Here is a 9215-nt window from a genome sequence, read left to right on the forward strand (position 1 = left end):
AGTACACCCCTCACATTTCTGCAGATAGTTAAGTATATCTTTTCATGGGACAACACTGACAAAATGACACTTTGACACAATGAAAAGTAGTCTGCGTGCAGCTTATATAACAGTGTAAATTTATTCTTCCCTCAAAATAACTCAATATACAGCCATTAATGTCTAAACCACCAGCAACAAAAGTGAGTACACCCCTAAGAGACTACACCCCTAAATGTCCAAATTGAGCACTGCTTGTCATTTTCCCTCCAAAATGTCATGTGACTCGTTAGTGTTACTAGGTCTCAGGTGTGCACAGGGAGCAGGTGTGTTCAATTTAGTAGTACAGCTCTCACACTCTCTCATACTGGTCACTGAAAGTTCCAACATGGCACCTCATGGCAAAGAACTCTCTGAGGATCTTAAAAAACGAATTGTTGCGCTACATGAAGATGGCCAAGGCTACAAGAAGATTGCCAACACCCTGAAACTGAGCTGCAGCACAGTGGCCAAGATCATCCAGCGTTTTAAAAGAGCAGGGTCCACTCAGAACAGACCTCGCGTTGGTCGTCCAAAGAAGCTGAGTGCACGTGCTCAGCGTCACATCCAACTGTTGTCTTTGAAAGATAGGCGCAGGAGTGCTGTCAGCATTGCTGCAGAGATTGAAAAGGTGGGTGGTCAGCCTGTCAGTGCTCAGACCATACGCCGCACACTACATCAAATTGGTCTGCATGGCTGTCACCCCAGAAGAAAGCCTCTTCTGAAGTCTCTACACAAGAAAGCCCGCAAACAGTTTGCTGAAGACATGTCAACAAAGGACATGGATTACTGGAACCATGCCCTATGGTCTGATGAGACCAAGATTAATTTGTTTGGTTCAGATGGTCTCAAGCATGTGTGGCGGCAATCAGGTGAGGAGTACAAAGATAAGTGTGTCATGCCTACAGTCAAGCATGGTGGTGGGAATGCCATGGTCTGGGGCTGCATGAGTGCAGCAGGTGTTGGGGAGTTACATTTCATTGAGGGACACATGAACTCCAATATGTACTGTGAAATACTGAAGCAGAGCATGATCCCCTCCCTCCGGAAACTGGGTCGCAGGGCAGTGTTCCAGCATGATAATGACCCCAAACACACCTCTAAGACGACCACTGCTTTATTGAAGAGGCTGAGGGTAAAGGTGATGGACTGGCCAAGCATGTCTCCAGACCTAAACCCAATAGAACATCTTTGGGGCATCCTCAGACGGAAGGTGGAGGAGCGCAAAGTCTCGAATATCCGCCAGCTCCGTGATGTCATCATGGAGGAGTGGAAAAGCATTCCAGTGGCAACCTGTGAAGCTCTGGTGAACTCCATGCCCAGGAGAGTTAAGGCAGTTCTGGGAAATAATGGTGGCCACACAAAATATTGACACATCAGGAACTTTCACTAAGGGGTGTACTCACTTTTGTTGCCGGTGGTTTAGACATTAATGGCTGTATATTGAGTTATTTTAAGGGAAGAATAAATTTACACTGTTATATAAGCTGCACACAGACTACTTTTCATTGTGTCAAAGTGTCATTTTGTCAGTGTTGTCCCATGAAAAGATATACTTAAATATCTGCAGAAATGTGAGGGGTGTACTCACTTTTGTGATGCACTGTATGTAAATAGCTAAATATAATATTGTGTATATATAATATTGATAATTATATATATATATATATATATATATATATATAATTCCTAATATATACACTAAGCATCAGTGTACAGACCTGTTCCAGGTTTTAAACACACTCCTGGTCCTCTTAAACAAAAACCCCTCCATCAGGGGCGCTTCCTGGGCCCCCGTGCCGCCCCCGTGACCCGGGTCACCCCCGGAGGATGCCCGGGGAGGCGCCCCGCGATACAGCACACGCAGAAACCTCTGTCTCAGAGAAGCAGCCATCGTAAATGAGGAGAAAATCAAAATGCTGCTCCTGAAGAGCACAGGTCCACATTGTGATGTCACAGCGTTCCGAGGGAGCAGAGTGAATTTACCTTTACCATATATGGGCATGACTGAATTCATCTCACTGCACATATACTGACTTGATTTTCACTGTGGGACGGCTTCTGGAGGGTCCTGGGTTCGATTACCGGGTAAAATTTGCATGTTCTCCCCATGTCCTGGGGGTAACAGGGTACCCTAGGTATAAGTGTGTGTGTGACACACCCTGGTACTGACACACCCCATACCATGAAACACCCTGGTACTGGTACTGACACACCCCCATACCATGACACACCCTGATACTGGTACTGACACACCCCCATACCATGACACACCCTGGTACTGACACACCCCCATACCATGATACACCCTGGTACTGACACACCCCCATACCATGACACACCCTGGTACTGGTACTGACACACCCCTTACCATGACACACCCTGGTACTGACACACCCCCATACCATGACACACCCTGGTACTGACACACCCCCATACCATGACACACCCTGGTACTGACACACCCCCATACCATGACACACCCTGGTACTGGTACTGACACACCCCATACCATGACACACCCTGGTACTGGTACTGACACACCCCCATACCATAACACACCCTGGTACTGGTACTGACACACTCTATACCATGACACACCCTGGTACTGGTACTGTCACACCCCCATACAATGACACACCCTGGTACTGGTAAATCATCAAGTTTTTTACATTAATATTTAAACTGAATTCATTCATTAAGTTTCCTCTCCTACAGCCGAGACGAACTTGAGACCAACAGTAAAACTCTCCATCGTTTCTGTGTGGCAGGTCCTTAACTGAAGTGCTGTCAGTGTAGAATCGGGTATGTGGGTATATGCCCTACCCTTGTACATAGGCTGGTTAGCTCAGTTGGTTAGAGCGTGGTGCTAATAATGCCAAGGTCGCGGGTTCAATCCCCGTATGGGCCACACCTGCTTTTGGACTTAATCTAACTAACAAGTGAGCCTTCTCTAACTAGCAGGTCCTATTGACCTGGGCTTCAAACGTTGTCTCTGACAAGTGTGAGATCTTTTTAATGCCCCTCTCATTCAGGTCAGAAACATGCCGTTATTTCAATTTGCCAAACTTAACTGCCCTGCTGTAAAAGTTAGCAAGTCATGTGACCTGTGTGTACCATCCAATGAAACGTCTTTTTGTGTGTCTCCGTGGCGCAATCGGTTAGCGCGTTCGGCTATTAACCGAAAGGTTGGTGGTTCGAGCCCACCCAGGGACGAGTGTCTTTTATTGCACAACCTGCCTGTTGATCAAACGGATATGAGACACAACGACAATGTGTAGCTCCACAGAATAGTGGGAATAAGTAACTAAAAACATCCAGTAAACAACAGTCCTACAAGCACAAATATCCACCTGATAAGTCACCGGAGACTGACTGTACAAAGTGGAAGAACGTTCTTTTGGTTTCAGTAGATGTTAAATAAAGATAACCGCCCAACGTGGGGCTCAAACCCCATCCTGAGCTATGCTCTACCGACTGAGCTAGCCGGGCTCAAGCAGCATGTCAGAACAGACAGCTCATCGGTCAGACCATCAGAGAGATGTACATTGTAAAAAAATATTTGAGCAATAAGTCAAGATAACTTCTTTCTTTCATTTACTTTAACTTATCAAAATAATTTTTGTAATTTCAACTAGATTTTACAAGTTTTCAGCATTTCAACTTAAGTTTTTAAATAAGTTCAATGAAATGGAATCTGAAGGAGTCAGATGAACTTAACTATGTGAGTTCTGCTCTCTAACATTGTGTAACTGTATTAATGTGTCATAGGAGGAGCCCTTTGTTTTGATCAATTAATTTAGCAATATGATGGTCTTTATCGGTAATATACTAATCTTACAGATATTCCTGACGTAGTAATAATTTAAACTAGAGAATTCTAAACGAAACACCTAACGGGCATCTGCAGACACCAGCTAATAAAAGTGAACTACACCTGGAGGCGGAGGAATACATTTTGAGGGCGAAATGTTGAACGTCACTAGCTACAACCAGGCGGAGGAAAAACGACCGTTACGGACAGTCTCAGTGAGGTGAGTGGGTGCATTAATTATCGATTTTGAAAACTATCTTTAGTATTTGGTTCATCAGGTGTCTTGTAAAAAATACATGCCATAAATTGCTCTCATGTTAGTATATTCTTTACAGGATGAGGCTTCTATCAGTTTTGCGTAGTTTTCGTGAAAGATGTTAGCTAGCTTGGAAATAAGTTGGCAAACCGAGGCAGCTAGTTAAACCAAACCGCTAGCTTACACTAAACTCTAGCTTGCCTTCCCGCACTTTTAATTCAAGCCAGTTGCCGTTTAACAAATGCACACATATATACCGATGTGAGTTTAAAGCAAATAATAATGATAACTCAAAATCCAAATATTTTACATACTACAGATGTAATCGATCATTTATGACTTGTTTGGAGTTTAAATTCTACATCCAGATCTTAATATATGTCAGCGAGACTACTCTACATGGTTTAATACACAGTATGAGTTTATCTGAATTATAAAAATAAATGAACTTCACCTTAACACCTGCTGTTTAAAATGGCGGGCTGCAGTTTTCAGCTTCACGGTAAAGTTTATTGAGTAGTTTGAGTATATAAATTAAGACCTGGACGTGTGTTGAGAACCTTTTTTGGGCACATATTTACAAAGATAATAATAATAATCTTAAAAAGATTTCTTTAGGGGTTCTTTAGTAAATACATTGATTCTATATAGAGCCATGAACACTCAAACAACCATTTGCATGATTAAATAGTTTTTTGCATGCTCAAATCAGATTGATGAGAATGTGTTGTGTATGGTTCTATAGCACCAAAAAGTGTTCTATTGTTATAAGCTTGAGATCGCAACAATAGCAGAACACTTTTTGGTGCTAACCATACACAACACATTCTGCATCAATCTGAAGAACGTTTTCATCATACAAAGAGCAATTTAGGCATGCACATGGTTCTTTAAGTGTTCATGGTTCTATATACAACTAATGTCTTTATTAAAGAACCTGTAAAGAACCATCTTTTTAAAAGTGTGGGTGACAATTGATTCCTATTGTTTAACAATCTTAGCCTAGCAGCTCCAGTTTTAACTAAAGAAGGACAATTTGGACTCCAAACATGTCTTGACTGATCTGGGTGAACTCGCTGAACTATTCCTATAATGGTTTGATGTGTGCAGTTTACTCCTTTCATTATGTTTGCAGTTCATATGACTTAATCAAGGTATCCTATATGTGTTCTGATTATGAATTTTCTGTTTTACAGGTTTTGTTTGAATTAATTGAAGTTTCTAACAGTTCTCCAGTCCCATGTGGAATGTGCACAACATGTGAAGAAACACAGAAAAGGAACCAATCTAGTTGCTAAACTTCGCTGTGAGCTTTGTACTTTTTCTACTCCAAGCAACATCAAACAATATGTGGTTCATTTAAAAAGACACTTGAGAAATAGAGAAACTGTGAATTACCCCTTTGTGGAGTGCTCTTTTAAATCTAATGTTTTACCCTTTAGATTCTCATGTGGATTGAATTGTGTTCAATATATTGTTGCATTTAAGTAAACCTTCTGCACTCAAACTTTCTCTCATACACATACACCGATCAGCCATAACATTAAAACCACCTCCTTGTTTCTAGACTCACTGTCCACTTTATCAGCTCCACTTACCTTATAGAAGCACTTTAGTTCTACAATTACTGACTGTAGTCCATCTGTTTTTCTACATGCTTTGTTAGCCCCCTTTCACCCTGTTTTTCAATGGTCAGGACCCCCACAGAGCAGGTAGTATTTAGGTGGTGGATCATTCTCAGCACTGCAGTGACACTGACATGGTGGTGGTGTGTTAGTGTGTGTTGTGCTGGTATGAGTGGATCTGACACAGCAGCACTGCTGGAGTTTTTTAAACACCTCACTGTCACTGCTGGAATGAGAATCGTCCAGCAACCTAAAATATCCAGCCAACAGCATCCTGTGAGCACTGATGAAGATCTAGAAGATGACCAACTCAAACAGCAGCAATAGATGAGCGATCGTCTCTGACTTTACATCTACAAGGTGAACCGACCAAGTAGGAGTGTCTAATAGAGTGGACAGTGAGTGGACACGGTATTTAAAAACTCCAGCAGCGCTGCTGTGTCTGATCCACTCATACCAGCACAACACGCACTAACACACCACCACCATGTCAGTGTCACTGCAGTGCTGAGAATGATCCACCACCCAAATAATACCTGCTCTGTGGTGGTCCTGACCATTGAAGAACAGGGTGAAAGGGGGCTAACAAAGCATGTAGAGAAACAGATGGACTACAGTCAGTAACTGTAGAACTACAAAGTGCTTCTATATTGTAAGTGGAGCTGATTAAATGGACAGTGAGTGTATAGAAACAAGGAGGTGGTTTTAATGTTATGGCTGATAGGTGTATACATGCGTTCTTATGTAGTGAGTTGCTCTTGGAGACTGAAATGTGTTTCAATTTTTAATTACATTTCCTAATGTTTTGGTTTGTTTTAACATGTCACTTTTAATAATTTATTTTTGTACTTTCTTTGTAAACATCTAATCGCACTGAAATCTGGTGTTGAATTCAACTGTTCATCCAAAAAAATAAAAGTGAGTTGTTACCTCAGAAATTGTGTTTGTTGTTATAACTATAATTCACAATTTAAAACTCTAAATAATTTTACATTATCTTAACTTAAAAACTAATGTCAAGACTGATTTTAACTTAAATATGTAGGTTGAAGCCAATGATTAGAACAAGTGAACAAAACTCATAATGTTTTGTCATCTGTATTTTAAACTTGCATTTCTAAGTTGAAACAACAAGCACTACATAGTCATATCAACCTGAAGACAGGAATCCGAAGCAAAACTGGACTTAAAGTAATGAGTTGAAGTAAATAGTAATTGTAATTTGATTCTACTTGAAACTTTAAGGCAGCTTTTTAACTTAAGTTTTTGAGTTGAAGCTGATAAAATTTTTTACAGTGTAGCATGGCTGAGAGAGAGTCAGGTGAGCATGTGCTGTGTATCAGGACTTTGTAACCTGAGTAATTTAATCACTGAAAGTAAGAATACCACCCTGTTCTTCTGCCATCTTTAATTCTGGCTTCATTTCACCTAATGGCAGAAGACTAAAATAAATTTAGACAGTGTAAAATGAAAGTATTAGGAAAATATGAGATTAAAAGCATCAGCTTTTATTTATTCTTGAATCATAACAGTTGACCTGATAAAACATGAAATATCTTGAGTTCATATCTGCAGTGGAATAAGAATCAGTGTAAATGTAAGAAACTCTGTGTCTTTTTATTGGCATTTTACTGAGCAAAACTCAAGAGAGTTGAACAACACGTGGTGCTTTTAAAGACGTGAATTTTCCTGAACACCATAAATCTTTCCTTCTGACTTATTATTATTTTAATTAATATCAACACCATGAACACCATTTATAAATAAATTTCATTAGTCGTCCTTTTGAGATTTTTGTTTACATAAACAACACCTGAAATTTAACGAACTAACAATTTTAAGGTTTTTATTACTTATTTATTTATTTAGAAAGGCTGAACGACAGACGTCTATAAGAAGCAGCTTGTTTACAGCATCTCTTGCTTACGGCCACACCACCCTGAGAGCACCCGATCTCGTCCGATCTAGGAAGCTAAGCAGGGTCGGGCCTGGTTAGTACTTGGATGGGATTCCGCCTGGGAATACCAGGTGCTGGAAGCTTTTATCCACACACACCCACCTTCACTCCAAACCTCCTGTTACACACTGACCCAGCGGCTTTTTCTTCATCAAAGCAACACAATGACACAAAGATCAGCTCATACTTTCATTCTTACTACAGTAAAATACATTCAACTGACTTTTAAAGTGAAGTTCAAAATGTTGTACAGACATCGTCGTTATCTAGTGGTGCTAGAAATAAATTACAGCTTGTTGCTTGGGTACAGATTTGTGACATGATTGTATACAAAGTACACAGGATTCATATGAATGAACAAAACACAGACCTCAAATAACATGAACCTGAAGGTCTGAACTTACATTGTAGAAAAGAAAAACAAGCCAGTAGCAGAAGTGTGCACATTAAACCATTTACAGAAGGGTCATTAAGTTTGGCAAATTGAAATAATGGCATGTTTGGAGTTGAACAGCGGACTGTAGTCCTTTAGAGAGGACTACAGTCAGTCCTAGACGTTCTTCCAAGCAGTTCCTCTAATGTCATGTTTAGTTCTCCAACATGCTTCTCTAACTCTGTTCTTTCTTTCTTACACCTTTTACAATCTGATCATCTGAGTTTGATTCCTGTGTATTACAGTGTTTACAGAGTGCAAGTACAATTTCTCTCCAGTGTGAATGCGCTGGTGTAATTTGAGATGACAATGTTGATTAAAACTCTGAGACCCACACTGAGATCACTGATACGGTTTCTCTCCAGTGTGAATGCGCTGATGTATTTTACGGTCACTTTGTATAGTAAAGCTTTTCTCATACAGAGCACTGATACGGTTTCTCTCCAGTGTGAATGCGCTGGTGTATTAACTCTTTTCTGCCACCTTTATATGCCCTGCATAAACTGGCAGATAGATAACTCCTCCACCAATCACCACGCTGTAGAAGATGTTTAGTTCAACTCTGTTTAATGGCAAACTGGAAGTAGGGTAAAACTACAAGCAGTAAAAACAACACGTTTATAAACTTCAGCACATCAAGACATGAATATCAAATGATATTTAAGTTTAAAGTCCATATGCATATTATTCCAAGTTATGCATTTCAATACTAATAATCCAACATGTGCAAATTCATTTAACTTAATGCATCATGAGCTAACCTGATTCAAGCATGTAATACAAAATCAACTAATACTCTTAATAAACATCAATTAAAACGTCTATTAACAAATCAACATACCCACAATGCATCCAAAGGCATGAAATGAACTTCACGAGGCTCCACTACATTCTCGTGCACGAATCGCTTCACTTAGCGAACCGCTACTATGAATCATCATCAGTTACCAAACGACTCTTAAACAAACAGTAAACATTTACCACATGAACTGTATTAACAACACAAACTCAGTTGATTAAAACTCCTCCCACACTGTGAGCACTGATGAGAGCTGCGTCCAGAATCGCATACTTCCATACTCAATAGTACGCGAGAGCAGTACGCGAGAGTG

At 40.3% G+C, this 9215-nt stretch overlaps 3 non-coding genes across 3 annotated transcripts; all 3 read left to right on the plus strand.

Annotated features, from left to right (window-relative positions):
- The first annotated feature begins 2855 nt into the window (after positions 1-2855).
- Positions 2856-2929, plus strand: trnai-aau (transfer RNA isoleucine (anticodon AAU)). Its single transcript has one exon. It is a non-coding gene; the product is annotated as a tRNA-Ile (tRNA).
- Positions 2930-3160: 231 nt separating this feature from the next.
- Positions 3161-3234, plus strand: trnan-auu (transfer RNA asparagine (anticodon AUU)). The gene has a single exon. It is a non-coding gene; the product is annotated as a tRNA-Asn (tRNA).
- Positions 3235-7634: 4400 nt separating this feature from the next.
- Positions 7635-7753, plus strand: LOC134327180 (5S ribosomal RNA). The gene has a single exon (XR_010014690.1). It is a non-coding gene; the product is annotated as a 5S ribosomal RNA (ribosomal RNA).
- Positions 7754-9215: the final 1462 nt, after the last annotated feature.

Source organism: Trichomycterus rosablanca, chromosome 14 (assembly GCF_030014385.1).
Source record: "Trichomycterus rosablanca isolate fTriRos1 chromosome 14, fTriRos1.hap1, whole genome shotgun sequence".
Lineage (NCBI taxonomy): Eukaryota > Metazoa > Chordata > Actinopteri > Siluriformes > Trichomycteridae > Trichomycterus > Trichomycterus rosablanca.